Raw genomic sequence first — 15,437 nt, forward strand, 5'->3', positions numbered from 1 at the left:
TAGATGACACTCATTGTTTATATTTTTATTATTATATATTAAAATTATTGCCAACATAATAATAACCTAAAGGGTCACACACAAAGAACGTTTAAATGGAGTGCAATTTAAATTATGAATTTAAATATTTTAATTATTATTAATTAGAATTTAATTATTAAATTAATCAAGTGAAACTACCTGGAAATCAAACCATTGACGAGTATTTATTTGAAGTAATTTATTCAAGGAAAAATTGAGACTCTCTTTATGATGGGATCATGATCGTTTTAATACTAACAAAACCCTAATGTTTATATTAAGTTGTTTAGATGCCTTCCAAATGTCCAACGCGTTAACCCTAGATCGATAAGGAGTGGGTTCGACAGTGCGAAGTACTCCCAACTATCGTGGGAAGGCTTGTTGAAGTATATGATACTTTTTAGACCTTAGGGTTTGACTTAACTAATTTACCACAATAGGATTACGAATTTAGAGGCGTAGAGTTTGGCGAGATTTATTGAATAAATACGAACAAATGTTGTTCCACTAAACTATCCAAGAGTTACATAGTATATATAATTGACAAATGTTGTCTACCTAAATAATCTTGTTTTGAGAGAAAATCCAAAGCTAACCTAAGATATAATGAAATATGGATCTTGGCTCACTAAAAAAATATTTAGAAGATATTCATTCCGAATTAATAGTTAGGGTTATTAATTTGATAAAAATAGTGGGAAATATATATTTTGAATATATATGAATAATCACTTGAATATTATTCAATAATCATCTGTAGACTAATTTATCTTATGCATTTTAAACATTGTAGATATCACCTGGGAAACAATTCAAACAACTTCTCCGTGCGATCAGTCCTTGAGAAGGACAAGCTGACAGGAACAAACTTCCTTGACTGGCAGAGGAACTTGAGGATTGTCCTCAAACAAGAGCGAAAGCTCTATATAATAGATGTTCATCACCTTGCACCTCTCCATGAAGGATCATCCCGTGCTCAACATACTGTTTATCAGAAACATATCGATGATGACACGGATGTTCAATGTCTCATGTTAGCAACCATGAGTGTTGAACTTCAGAAACAACATGAGAATATGGATTCTTATGATATGATTGAGTGCCTTAAATGTATGTTTGAAGGACAGGCTCGGTAGGAGAGGTTTGATACTTTCAAACTGTTGAACCCATGTAACCAGGGAGAACGTGATACGGTTAGACCACATGTTTTAAGGATGATAGGTATATTGAGTACCTTGCCAAATTGGGTGCTCTGATTGCTATGGAGCACCAGATTGATCTAATTTTTTAATATTTAAACAACATCCATTCTCAATTTATGATGAATTACAGTATGAATGAGATAGAAAAGAAGCCCACTGAATTTTTGGCAATGTTAAAAACTACTGAGACCAACATTCAGAAGGCGTCCCCTGCTCCCACGTCGACGGTGCATAAGGGGAAGACCAAATGAAAGGGTAAATGGAATGGCAAAAGGAAGATATTATCTAAATCTAATGCCAATCCGAAACCTGATTTGACTAAGGCTTTCAAGCCTAAAGGTAGTGTTCAAAAGGTTGGTGATTATCACTATTGCAAGAAACCAGGTCATTGGAAGAGGAACTGTCATGCTTATTTGGAGGATCTGAAGAAGATGAAGACTGTTGTTGCTACTTCTGATTCAATTATTTATGTTATAGAAGTCAATTTATCTACTTCTACATCTTGGGTATTAGATACTGGATGTGATTCTCATATTTGTATAAATATGCAGGAACTGCGGGGAAGTAGGACATTAGCGAAGGGAGAAGTTGACCTACGTGTTGGCAATGGAGCAAAGGTTGTTGTTTTAGCTGTAGGGACTTATCATTTGTTGTTGCTCACTGGGCTTGTTTTAGAACTAGATAACTGTTTTTACGTGCCTGCGATTTGCAGAAACATTATTTTCGGTTTCTTGTTTGGGCAAAAAAGGTTTCTCGTTTTTTATTCAGAACAATAGTTGTTCCTTTTCAATGAATAATGTTACCTATGGGGTTGCACGTTTGTTTAATGGTTCATATGTGCTGGATTAAGAAACTCCTTTCTACAACATGAATAATGATAATAACATATTAAGATGATAGAATCAAATCAAACATACCTCTGGCATTGTCGTTTAGGTCACATAAATGAGAAAATGCATTTCCAAATTACATCAATATGGTTACTTGGATAAGTTTAATTTTGAATCATACAAAGAATGCAAATATTGTCTCATTGGAAAAATGGCTAAAGCTCCTTTACCGGACAAGGTGAAAGGGCCTTCGAACGATTAGGACATGTGGTCTAATGCGTACGATGGCAAGCGGTGGCTTTTGCTAGTTTATTACGTTTACTGATGATTTCAGTAGATATGGATATGTGTACCTTTTGAAGAACAAATCCGATTCTTTTGAAAAGTTCAAAGGTTACAAGGCCGAAATGGAAAAGCAAACAGGGGAAAGTATAAAAGTTCTACAATTCGATCGTGGAGGATAATACTTAAGCCTCGAGTTTTAAGGTTTCTTGAAGGAATGTGGTATCATATCACAGCTTACTCCTCCTAGAACGCCTCAATGGAATGGAGTTTCTGAGAGGAGAAATCGTACCTTGTTGGACATGGTGCGATCGACTATGAGTCTAGCAGATCTTCCAATAGGTTTCTGGGGTTACACTATTGAAATGGCTGCATATACACTAAACCGAGTTCCAACTAAATCAGTTTAAAAGACTCCATATGAGATATGGACTGAGAAATGTCACAGCATGTCATTTATGAAAGTATGGGGATGTGAAGCATTTGTGAAATGCTTGGTGTCTGATAAGCTAGCATCAAAATAGGATAAATGTTATTTTGTGTGATATCCCAAAGAAACTAAAGGGTATAGTTTCTATAATCCTACCAAGAACAAAGTGTTTGTTGCTAGAACTGCTGTATTTCTTGAAAGAGAGTTATTTTCCAAGAAACGTAGTGGGAGGACTATAGATCTTGATAAAGATCAAGTTGTACAAAATAACATTGAACCAGAGTTGGAAAGCGGGCAGGATGTACATCAAGATGTTCCTGCTCCGAAAACACAGGTTGTTCATAGATCTAGTAGGGCTCGTCATGAGCTAGAGAGATATTATGGATTTCTCTTGACTCAAGATGATGATGTGATGCTCATAGACTATGATGAGCCTCTTACCAACCAAGAAGCTATGAACAGTCCAGACTAAGAGAGATGGCTAGAGACCATAAAATCCGGGATGGAATCCATGTTTCAAAATAAAGTATGGACTTTAGTTGATCCACCTGAAGGGGTAAAACATATAGGGTGCAAGTGGGTTTTTAAAAAGAAAACTGACATGGATGGTAAAGTACAGACCTATAAGGCACGGGTAGTGGAAAAAGGTTTCAAACAAATTCATGGTATAGACTATGGTGAGACTTTTTCACCAGCTGCTTACTACAACTATGATATTTGGAAAATGGATGTTAAAACCGATTTCTTAAATGGGAGCCTTGAAGAGGATGTATACAAGATACAACCTGAGGGTTTTGTCGATCCCAAATTTGCTAAGATGGTTTGTAAGTTGCTTTGATCTATTTATGGATTGAAGCAAGCCTCAAGGAGATGGAATCATCATTTTGATGAAACAATCAAAGAATTTGGCTTTATTCAAAATGAAGATGAACCATATGTTTATAAAAGGTTAGTGGGAGCCATGTGGCATTCCTAGTACTATATTTAGATGACATATTACTAATAGGGAATGACATACCTTCTCTACAAGCTGTTAAGACTTGGTTGGGAAATAATTTCTCGATGAAGGACTTAGGGCGATGCTACCTATATATTAAGGAGCAAGATCTATAGAGATAGATTAAGGAAATTAATCGGCTTAAGTCAGAGGCAAAAACAGGATATGTCCCAATGTCTCATGGGATATTGATCTCAAAAGATAAATGTCCTAAATCATTATATAATAAGGGTCGTATGAGCAAAGTTCTATATGCTTAGGCAATTGGATCTTTAATGTTTGCGATGATGTGTACTCGTCTTGATGTTTCGTATGCCTTGAGTATGACGAACAGATACCAGTCTAATCCAGGTTAGGGTCACTAGACAGCTGTCAAGAATATTCTTAAGTACTTGAAGAGGATAAAATATTCATTCTTGGTGTATGGAGAAGATGAGAAGCTAGTTGTAAAGGGTTACACTGATGCTAGCTTTCAGACAGACATAGAAAATTCAGTATCTCAGTCAGGTTTTGTGTTTCAGTCAGGTTTTGTGTTTGCCTTAATGGAGGTGATGTAAGCTGGAAGAGTTCAAAGCAAGAGACAATAGCTGATTCCGCAATGGAAGCTGAGTATATTGCTGCCAGTGAAGCAGCCGAGGAGGCTATTTGGATAAAGAAATTCATAACGAGACTTGGTGTGGTTCCATCTATCACAGATCCAGTTGATCTTTACTATGATAATAATAGAGCTATCACGTAGGCTAAAGAACGAAGCTCCAATTCTCGGGCAAAACATATAATTAGGAGATATCAATATCTTCGAGAGATTAACGAAAGAGGATATATATATATATATATATATATATATATATATATATATATATCGCAGCAAAAGCACGATGGTCATACTAGTTCCATGGGTATTAGATACATGGGTGATTAGCTCTAGTGCAAGTGGGAGATTGTTAGTGTGTGTGCCCTATAGACAACACTATTAGATTTATGTTATGAGACATTTGGATTATTAATTATGATTTTATGGATTAATTTTAAAAATTTATTATATCTTTATTTTATGTGATAAAATGTTAGATTAATAAATGTCCTTGGAATGTGATATGTAAATCTATATCTCTAAGTACGTGACTTAGAAATGAGATTATGAAAATATTATTTATATTTCTAAAGGTCCCTAGTCGAGTATTATTGTTAAGGGATGATAATAAATACTTTGAGACTAGTGTGTTTATTGACTAATGATCACATCTCATTGATCATAGGTATGGTGATACTAAAGTCAAAACACAAGCACATGTATTAGATACATGGTGCTGGATTGACCCATTGTGAGATACTACATATTTATCGTGTCATAAGTTAATCTCACAGTGATAATGATGTATTGGTCCTTTAACCTGAAGTCATTATATTTTTATACGAGAATTAATACACTTTGATACTATTGAAATTTATCCTTGACCGGTGACTAATAAAAGTAGAAATTGGGTATATTATGAATCATATGAGAAATATAAATGATCTAGATTGGATTTAGCCCTCCTATAATAAGAAGTGATATTTTTTTTCCTCTTCATTGAGTAAGACTATTAAACGCATGGCCGTGCTCAAAAACTGATTTGTTTAATAGTTTACTCATTGATCAAGGAAACAAAGATTAAACGTTAATAGAGGATGACACAATGCATGCCTCGAGTTTGATCTATAATATAAGGCTAAAGAGATTATATTACATTGTACATTATTCACAAAAGGTTTAATTGAATCACCAATTATTATTATTACTTGGGTAGCTATGATGTATTACTAGATGCCACTCATTGTTTATAATTCTGTTACTAGAAAATAAAATTATTTCCAACGTAATAATAACCTAAAGGGTCACACACAAAGAACATTTAGAAGCCCATTAGGTTTAGGGTTAAGCCTTAATATCTCTCTCCCCTATATATACATTATGATGTATAGTTTTAGAATTATTTGATATATTTTGGTTTTTAAGAAAAACCCTAGCATCTCTACATTTTAGAGAGGCTAGAGAAAGAGAGGGGGAGAGAGAGAGAGAGAGGCAATCTATTCAGTTAGTACCGGCTCCGGTGATCGTTGGATGATCGTACATTTATGTGGATATCTTTGGAGAGCAGATCTTTGGAAGGAGGGCTGCTGTGATTCATCAAGATCAGGACTTCTATTACTATCATACGGAAAGCTTTATTAAGGTACATGATCCTATTCTCCATAATTATCCAATCATAATACATAAAAATTGCGGTAAGGATTCATTTTTTTGCTTTATGGAGCTTTTTTGTTGCATTTTGTGCATGAATCCCTAAAAGTGGCGTCCCCGCGGAACCTCCGGGGTGATGATGAGAAAAGGGTTTCTTGAAGAAGAAGGAGAATGAAACAGGAGATATTTGAATATATCTATGGTGTGTGTATGTGTGTAGAGATTGAAGAGGTAACCCCTAAAATCCTTTTGAGGCCTTTCATAGGCTTCTAATTTAGGATTTTTGGGGTTTGTACCTTTTCATCTTGATCATTGGTGATTCTTGGTTGGTGGATAATTGGATGGTCCAGATGGGCAATGGGGTCCAGCAGTCCCCTTATTGTTGGGATAGCCTGAGGTCTTGACACATGGACGACTGGGATGCTGCCATGCTATTTTGGGTAATATGGGATCGTTGTTATCCCGTGTGAGTGCCACGTGTCTGGGGACCACCCCCAGTTGGGCCTGGGGTCCTTTTCCACTTGTCTTTTGTAATATTTCTTCAGTCTAATTATATAATGGCCTTTCATTTAATATCTTTGAAGATGATTGGGAGGTACCGGAGGTGTGACGTCCTAAATTCGGGGTTAGGAATGAGGACCTACAACACTAATTTACTAATATGATACTGTAGCAGAAGTATAATAAACCCCAAAACTATTAGGATCCGAACATGATAAAGTATGAGACAAGATTACAACTACCAAGCAGAATATTATATTTACAATCTTTATTATAAATAAATCCAAATTATTCTATTCCAACTTGGAATCGATATATAACCAAAAAGTATCTGATCCAGCTATTACAATTCCCACCAACTATCGTCGTTTCCTCATACAACATCTACCTGATCTGGCACCTGAAATCCGATGGTACGGAAAGGACCACCAGGAACGCTCTTACGAGCGGTGCGCCTAAGTCTAGCCGTCTTCTTGCTTAACTGCCATGGTTAGATCAACACAATAAATGAGAAAAAAGGCTCAGCAAGTAACTATTTAAACAATTTCTAAATATGAATACAATAGAGTTATTCTTATTCTCAATAAACTAGGTGGCATTATTCTATCAATATCTAGGAAATTGTTTCAAAAGAGGGTTTTAAGGCTTTCAAAGTTCAAGCTTTGAATATCAAATTTATCAAGATCAGAAGATAGAGTTCTTAGAGAGTTTCTCATAACTTTGAAGAAGATCAATCCAAGCTTTAAATATCAAATGTCAAAGTAGAGTGACAGGGTTCTCGATTAGGTTTTCTCATAACTTTAAGATGTTCAATTCAAACTATTCATTTTCAAATCAAATGCAATGAATACCACTCGTTGCACAATTATGTATCTTTCACTTTTATATTTTAACAACAAAGAACCCTTTGTTGGTGTCACGCCCCAAACATTTACAAAAGACAAAATACGAGTAATTATATTAGTTAAAAAAAGGAAGTAAATACATCTGAATCCAAGATCTTACAGTTTAGGGTTTGGAACAGCCCAACACTATTAACTATTACAACCTTATTCCAATATCGAGTCCTCACACACAAAATCACTAACTACCTGAGCTCGAACATACGAATCAGCATCACAAGTCTTACTCGCTGTCTGTTTGAATCTAACCATATCTGCTAGCTGTAATATCAGGGTAAGCAAGTAGTGAGCCAAATGCTCAATAAGCGCTATAATATACATAAACAAGAATAATACATTAACAATGTAATTGAAATATTCAACAATATTATATCAAGAGATAAACTTTCAGGATGATGGCATCTTTTATTGTAATAATACCATTCAAAAACATTTCCTTATCAAAAATCATTTTATGACGCTACGGATTACAGCCGGTGATCAGCCGCGAAGTAATCCCGAACCTCGCTGGGTTCTAGAACATTAATGGGATCCCTAGGCAACTTTTAAGCCTACAAATTAAGAGCGGAAAGGACTTGTGTCTTAGTCCAGATCCACTATCTAAAGAAAATATTTGTCCCCCTTTGTAACATTCGGGAAATATCGTGTAATTATTTGTATCAATATATGATTATTATGTGAATAATATAAGAATTTTTGGTGAATTATCTGATGATTGATAATAATATTTGGATGTTTGTATATAATAAAATGTGAGTATGTTAATTTTAGTATGTCTAGAATAAAATATAGATGATTAAGGTATTTTTCTGGTAATTTATGGAATGTTATACTTTTTATAATGATTTATGAATTTATTAATTATTTCTGAGTAATTATAAAATTATTTTATAAAGCCGGGAATCGTCCGACTTAAACCGTTTTTACGTTTTTACAACCCGAAACTCTTCTGTAAACTCCATCCTAACCTAGACTGGTAATTCCGGACATTTTTCGTGTTTTGACTTTTTCGATCCGGATTACGGTTTGACCCGTGCGCTGCCCGGCGCAAGATTTTTGACAAGATAATCATTTCGGTGAATCAACAAAACCCAGAAATCAAGGTATTTTTCTGAGTTAATGATTTTATTTCGAATTTATTATGGATTAAATTATGAAACTTTGTTCTTGATGTTGTTGATATGATTTGATGATTCCATCTTGTAGATAATATATTTCTGGTCAATTTGATATATTATATGTCAAAAACCGATTTCAATAACATATAGAAATTGAGGTTTGATTTTTTCTGAAAAATTAAAAATTAGGGTTCTAGAATGTTCTTGAGCTCAAATTTGGGGCTTTTAATTCTAAGGGTTATTGAACGATTTTGATGATTGATTAAGCTTCCCTGCATGTTTTAGAGTCGATTCACATATTCATATGTACCAAACGATTCCTAGAAATACATAGTTGAGTTCATGAAAAATTTCAAAATTTTAATTTGATTTCCTGGATTGATTCTTAAGGTTTTGATGTTACTATTGATTGTAAATGATTATATGTATCCTCAGCTTTATTTTTATGTATAAATTCAAAATTTTCGTTAATTCAATGCTAAAAATCGATTTCTCCGGATATTCATTCAATCTCACCGGATTTTTGACCGGTTCTGGTTTTTAATCGGCCGGATCCGAAGATCAAGCAGGTGGGTGTGATGGTGGGGTGCATTTTTGAGTTTTGTGGGGTGCATCTTGCTATAAAACAGAAGAGGACAGCCGATTTTGGCCGGAAACAGCTCGCCGGACGGGGGGGGGACCCGCCGGAAAACGGGGTTCAACCCTGAATTCGGTCGGTGTTCATCCCGACCCGGATGAGTAGCTGACCCGGTCCCAGCCCATTTCCCTTTGAATTAGACCCGGTTTGAATCCAAAAAGTCCCAATCTGATTTTTTTAAAAATTGTTTTTGGGACATTCCTTTTAAAAATAAATTAAAAATTCTGTTTTAATTTCTAAAATTCATTAATTGATATTCTAAAAATTATTTTAATTCTAAAATAAATCCTAATTAATTAATTAATTAATTTCAGTTGATAATTAATTATTTAATTAGTTAATTAATTTAAATATTAATTGATTAATTAATTTAATTAGTTATTAATTAATTTTAATTGATTATTTAATTAGATTTAATTATTTACTTTTGATTTAAATATTCTGAATAATAGTTTCGAGCTTTAAAATATTATTCTAAATTATTTTCAAGACTCGATAATTATTATAAAATTATTTTAAAGTCATATTTAGGTATTCGAACCCAATTATTTAATTATAAAATGATTCGGAAACCCATTTTTAATCCCGAATAATGTTCAAAAATTCATAATAAATCAACCGTTCGTCCGTTTAATACGAAACGAACGCCTCTAGACTCAGAAAAATATTTTGCTTCTATTAAAAATATTTTCGAGACCTAAATTATTTTATATCTAAAGGACGTTTATTTATGGATCATTCTGAGTCAATAATTGATCGATAAAATATTCTCTTTGACCCGATTTCAATTCTAAACGTATTAAGACCTATCTTTTGTCGATTCAACTTATGTGCTACATGAATTACGTGATTATGTGTTATATGATATATGTATGTGTTATGTGGATAATGAGTCAGCGTGTCTTTTAAACATTATCTGATTATGATGTGATCCTTATCTATTATTATCGGGCGGATAGACGATAGGAATAAATGTATAGACTAGACAATTATATGTTGTCAGTTCATTGAATAGTGTCTTTTTAATTGATACATATAGTGCGAGGCATTCGAAGCCAGACAGGGATTGTAGAAGTAAAGCTTGATTGCGTGTAATAATGAAAGGAGTGAATTCAGAATAAAGATAAACCTAATAAAGTAAATGATAAGAAAGGTCAAGTAGCATGTCAAAGGAAATGCAGAGGCAACAAGACTGAGTGATATGGCAGCTAGTTAAAGATCAGAGAATTATCAATTGAGGCAAGTATTCCTAACCTTTCTCCTAAAATACTGCAAATATTTATTCGCTCCTATTCTAAGTTCAGAATAGTAACTGTTTTATATTTCGCTACAATTACTCTTATTATGCCAGTTCTTTTCATTATTGTTCCTATAATTCGATTGCTCTCTTGAGCAAATACCCACTCGATCGAGTTATTTGTGAACCCTGATTTAGGATGTTTTGAAATCAAAATGATTTGATATCAAAATACTCTACGGGCTGGGTGGTTATTATGAGGACCAGTGATGAGCTGGATCCTATGGGTCGGGGATGGACCAGACCCTTGGGCCATAGTTCCTGGGTACCCATATGTTGGTTGGGTCTATGCAGTTGGGTATAGATCTGCACTGTATCCTGACTGATCAGCAGGTTATAGTGCATATGTTGGTTTCTAGTGTCCAGTCTAATTTATTGTTGATCGCCATTAACGGCATTCCTTCCCGAATAGTTCATAATTACGAACTCAAACAGTGATTTGATTCAAAAGGATGAATTGTTGAAACGATCACTATTCTTTTACAGAAAAATGTGATTTATGATTAAAGGCCAATGAGGGCCGATATTTTGTTCGCTCAACTATTTAAATTTATAAAGACATTTTTAAAATCATTCAACAATCGTTTCCATGAGTTTTCTGATCTGATACCTGGAAACTATTTATGATACTTGCTGGGCATTTTTGGCTTTGCTTTGTAAACTCTTATTTTTTTCCAGTATCAAATGAGGGCAAAGTGAATAGGTTTTAATAGACAGCAAAAGTGGTGAGATTCCAGCTGAACAAATTTGGAGATGTCAGAGTGATGAATACAAGGAAATTAATAATGAGGTAATGAGATTGTATTTAGACAATGTAAATTTTAGAAGTTAGATTATTGTTTCATACTATAACCTGTAAGCGATCCTGAATATGAGGGGTTATCTATATATTTATTTTAATCTACAGGTTTTTATTATTATTTAAGGTTGTGTAGTGACACCCAATCCTGACCCCGGATTTGGGGGGTGTCATAGTTGGTATCAGAGCTACAGGTTATTGGTCACTGAAATAAGAATAGGTGAGAGTAGGATAAGAGTAATAGGTCATATGAGATAGGAAAGACCTAGGCATACTTATTTTAGGTTCGAGTTGAGTGAATGAGGGTTACCAGGACCGATATGGAATTGGTAAGATAGGATTGTTGAGAAAATGTAAGGCAAATATCGCAACGATATTGATCCTACAATAATTAGGAATCGACAGATCGACATAGATTGGGTATTGTACCTTCCTTTTTATATGGTTTTGAAGAAAATGTGATTGGTTCTGGTAAGGACTTGTGTAAGAGAAGCTAGTTGAGTATTGGTACGATTTAACTTAGGTATTAGGACGAGTTCCATGTCGGAGGCAACCAGTTGATGGAAGCTAATGAAGAACCAACATTGCACGTTTCGAAAGCACCTAGTTGCGAGAAGATTCTTATTACTTATCGGGAGCTGCGCGAGGAATGATATCTACCTTACTAGGTATAGGTAAGACTAGCAAGAAGATGTGCCCTTATCTATAGACGGAACATCAAATCGCATGCGTGGTTGCAAGCATAACGTCAAGAACGACGACAAGAATTTCAGAGACAGTACTAAATGTCAGCGTTGTGGTAGAATTGCGAATAAAATGATGGTAAATGAAGTTTCGTCGACTAATAAGTGCGAGCAGAATCCAAGGAAGAGTAGAAGATGTACCAAAATTGAGAGACCCTTATATGGGCATTCCTTTAATTATATATTTCATCATCGGATCAATAGAATAGCAAGTAACTTATATATTAATGATGACCAAATATTTGATTTTCAAAATTTTAAAATGAGATTTCGGAAAAGATTTTCTTAATCAACTTTCAGAAGATTTTTGCATGAAATGAGTTTTACAATTTGGTTGTCGAATTACTATTTAAGTTCTTGTTATTATAAACAGAAAATAACCTAAAAAGAAGAATGGATATAGACTCAGTGTTGTTAGTTCGAAGGACTAAGCAGACCCCCCACCAGCAGGGAGAAAGTTTAAAGTTTTTGTGAAAGACGAGAGTAATCTTTGTTTAAATAATACCAACAATTGAATGAACATGTTAAAATGTTATTTACCAATTCATGAAATTATTAAAATTTAACGAGATTCATAATTTGAACGGACAGCGGGTGACTGAAGGAAATAGAATAATCTTCCAGATAATTGGAGAATAATAGTATTCCTATCGACGGAGTTGAGATGTTGCGGAATCGACTGTTACCCTACGTGGCATAAAGGAAATCGGAAGTAATAATTATAAATTTTGAAAGAACGCAACTATGATCAAATCATTAAAGCATTTAATATGGAGGCATTTCCAAACGACATTTCGAATATATAATGTGACCTAAATTATGAATCTCTCATTCGACTAGTTTCTGAAGGCATACGTAGGTGAAGCGTGGAAGGTGATCAACATCGACATTATTTCTCTTAATATGGTAGCATATGTTCTCCTTGATTCTTGAATATGTATGAGTTTTTTTTCTGTGGATAAATCATATGAAGCAAAGATGAAAGAAAATTTATTGTATTCCTTCTGAATCGTTTCTCTTTTCAAATTACTGATTCTTGATTGAGACAAACAGTGTTATGGTATGACGCTTTGTCGAAATGATGAAGAGTCGGGTGGGACGCCACCTAATCATGTGATGTATGCCATTTAGTACGAAAGACTGGACATCTTAAGTACGAATATGATTATCTCATTCACATCTAAATCTTCACTCACTCTTTTTCCTTCAATTTACTAAATTACAAATTCTCCCAATCATTTGTGGCATTGTTATTCCTTATTCAGTTTTCAATCAAAAATCATATTCGCAAACTCTCATTTTGTGTAAAGTCTATTCTTTAATGATTTCAAAAGAAGTGAAATAGTGTGGCACGTGGAATCATACAACAAACATAGATATGACTGCAAACCGATAAATGGTGGACATCTGCGGGTAAGGAAGAAGAAATTCATCAATAACATGGACGTAGCGAAGACATCAAGTTAGACCGTTGTTCGTGTTATGAGAATCTCATCAGTACGATAGATTGCGGTAACATGACGCACATCAAATCAGAGGACTTCGACGTGAAATGAAGGGTTAGCGAACTGTAATGAATAAATTAGTTATAAACAAAGGAAGTAAGGCTGTATGCAAGCGAACAAATGTCGGGACAATAATCAGAGATCAAGGAAATTCTGAACACTGACTCAGACAGGCAATCAATATGTGAAACATCCCTTCTTCATGGAAGATATTTGTCGTGAATATTCAAGATCGAAGAAATCTCAATTGCAAACAAATTCTGAACGTGTTTTTCCAGAAATTGTGAAGTTCTATACCTTGAGTAAATAAGTTGTGATGAATTTAATACCCATAACCGGGTCGGTGACGAAAGCTCGATACGGGAACATAAGTGGAGGTAAAGTAATGGTGATCCGACTGTGAGACTTTTTAAGAAATAGCAAATTGATGATGGAATCTTAACAAGACGGTGATGATAATAACTAGGACCCCACGTGGTTATTAAAAGATCAACAGACTCACTAGTGAAATTGACTGTGTATCGTCAAAGAAAGAGGATTGGTGTAGTTCGTTGAAGGATGCGGCATAATTTGAAAAGTAACTATACCAATTGGTAATGGTAAGAGATAAATTAAAAGACTCGCGAAATAAAAAAAATTAGAAACAACAAGATAAATTTTAAAGTTCACTAATAAAAATTGGTAATATTCTGAAAGGACTGAGAAAAGTATGGTTATATTAATTGTTGGTTTAAGACCTTAAGTCTCATTTCAAAATATATATGTTATGCCAGTTAATCATACTTATATTAATCAGAATGATATAGTTCGAGCTATGGCGGATGGATGAATTTGGTTGATGGATGTGGATGGATGTGATTGTCGATGATTTGGTTGATTTATGGTGTCGGCTTGAGTCCGACTGGTAGTCGATGGTATAGGGGAGGTGCTGCCCAAATTTTCAGAAATTACCCTACATGTAAGGATAAAGGAGTATATTCTCACTCCCAGTTGTACCCCGAATGGTTATGATTTTGGTTCTTCAGAAAGAATGTTATGATCGAACTGACTTTATGTAATTGGTCTTTGATTCTAGTTAGCTAGTCTTCACTTGGTTTAAGTGAGCAGTTAAAAGAGTTCATTTGATCAACTTTACCAACTAATGGTTAGCAAATGGAGATCGATTCCAATTAGATTGAGTCAAGCTCTAACATGATTTTTAGATCCAAAATCAAAGTGGTTAGCAAGTTGAAGGAAGTGATGGCATTAGCAAGAATCGAAAGTTTAGTAGAATTAGCGTGATGTTACCACAAACATGTGCGAGACGTTATCTAGATGAATATGCTATTTTCGATAAACAAGAGGAACAGAAAGTAATTGGTACATGCTAGTAAGAAGAAAATTATAAAGAATAGAAGGTTCAAGACAAAGCAAAGAGATTCTATCATCTGTAATAGCATTCCAGGAAGGACTTGAAAGTATACCCATATCAAATGGAGATTGAATAAAAGTTTTCGAAAGCTTGCAAATTCGAGTATTCGATGTAAGATGAAGACTAATGAAGTACGCATGTGAACTTGGGAAAAAGAAATGATTGATCAATTAGAAAAAAAACCAAATTTGTGATCAATGATGACCTAAGTGAGGCTAAGAAAATAACTATCAAAGAATTTTGATAATTCTGTCAGTAAAAAAAACTTAAATATTATAAATAAAAGCCTTTTATTAACTCTAGAACTGGTTTATCTAATAATGCACATATTAATATTATCAAGAAAAAGACATTCCTTATGTTAAAAGAGTTAATGAGTAATGAGAATGAAGAACTAAATAAGAAAAGAAGTGGAATCAAAAGGATGATAAAAAATGTTATAAAATAATCCAGGATATATGCAAGATGTGAACATCAGATATGCCAGAACTGATAGGGGAATGAAGTAAAACACCGGCAATTAAAGACAAGAATTTCA

Source organism: Apium graveolens, unplaced genomic scaffold (genome assembly GCF_009905375.1).
Source record: "Apium graveolens cultivar Ventura unplaced genomic scaffold, ASM990537v1 ctg5644, whole genome shotgun sequence".
Taxonomy (NCBI): domain Eukaryota; kingdom Viridiplantae; phylum Streptophyta; class Magnoliopsida; order Apiales; family Apiaceae; genus Apium; species Apium graveolens.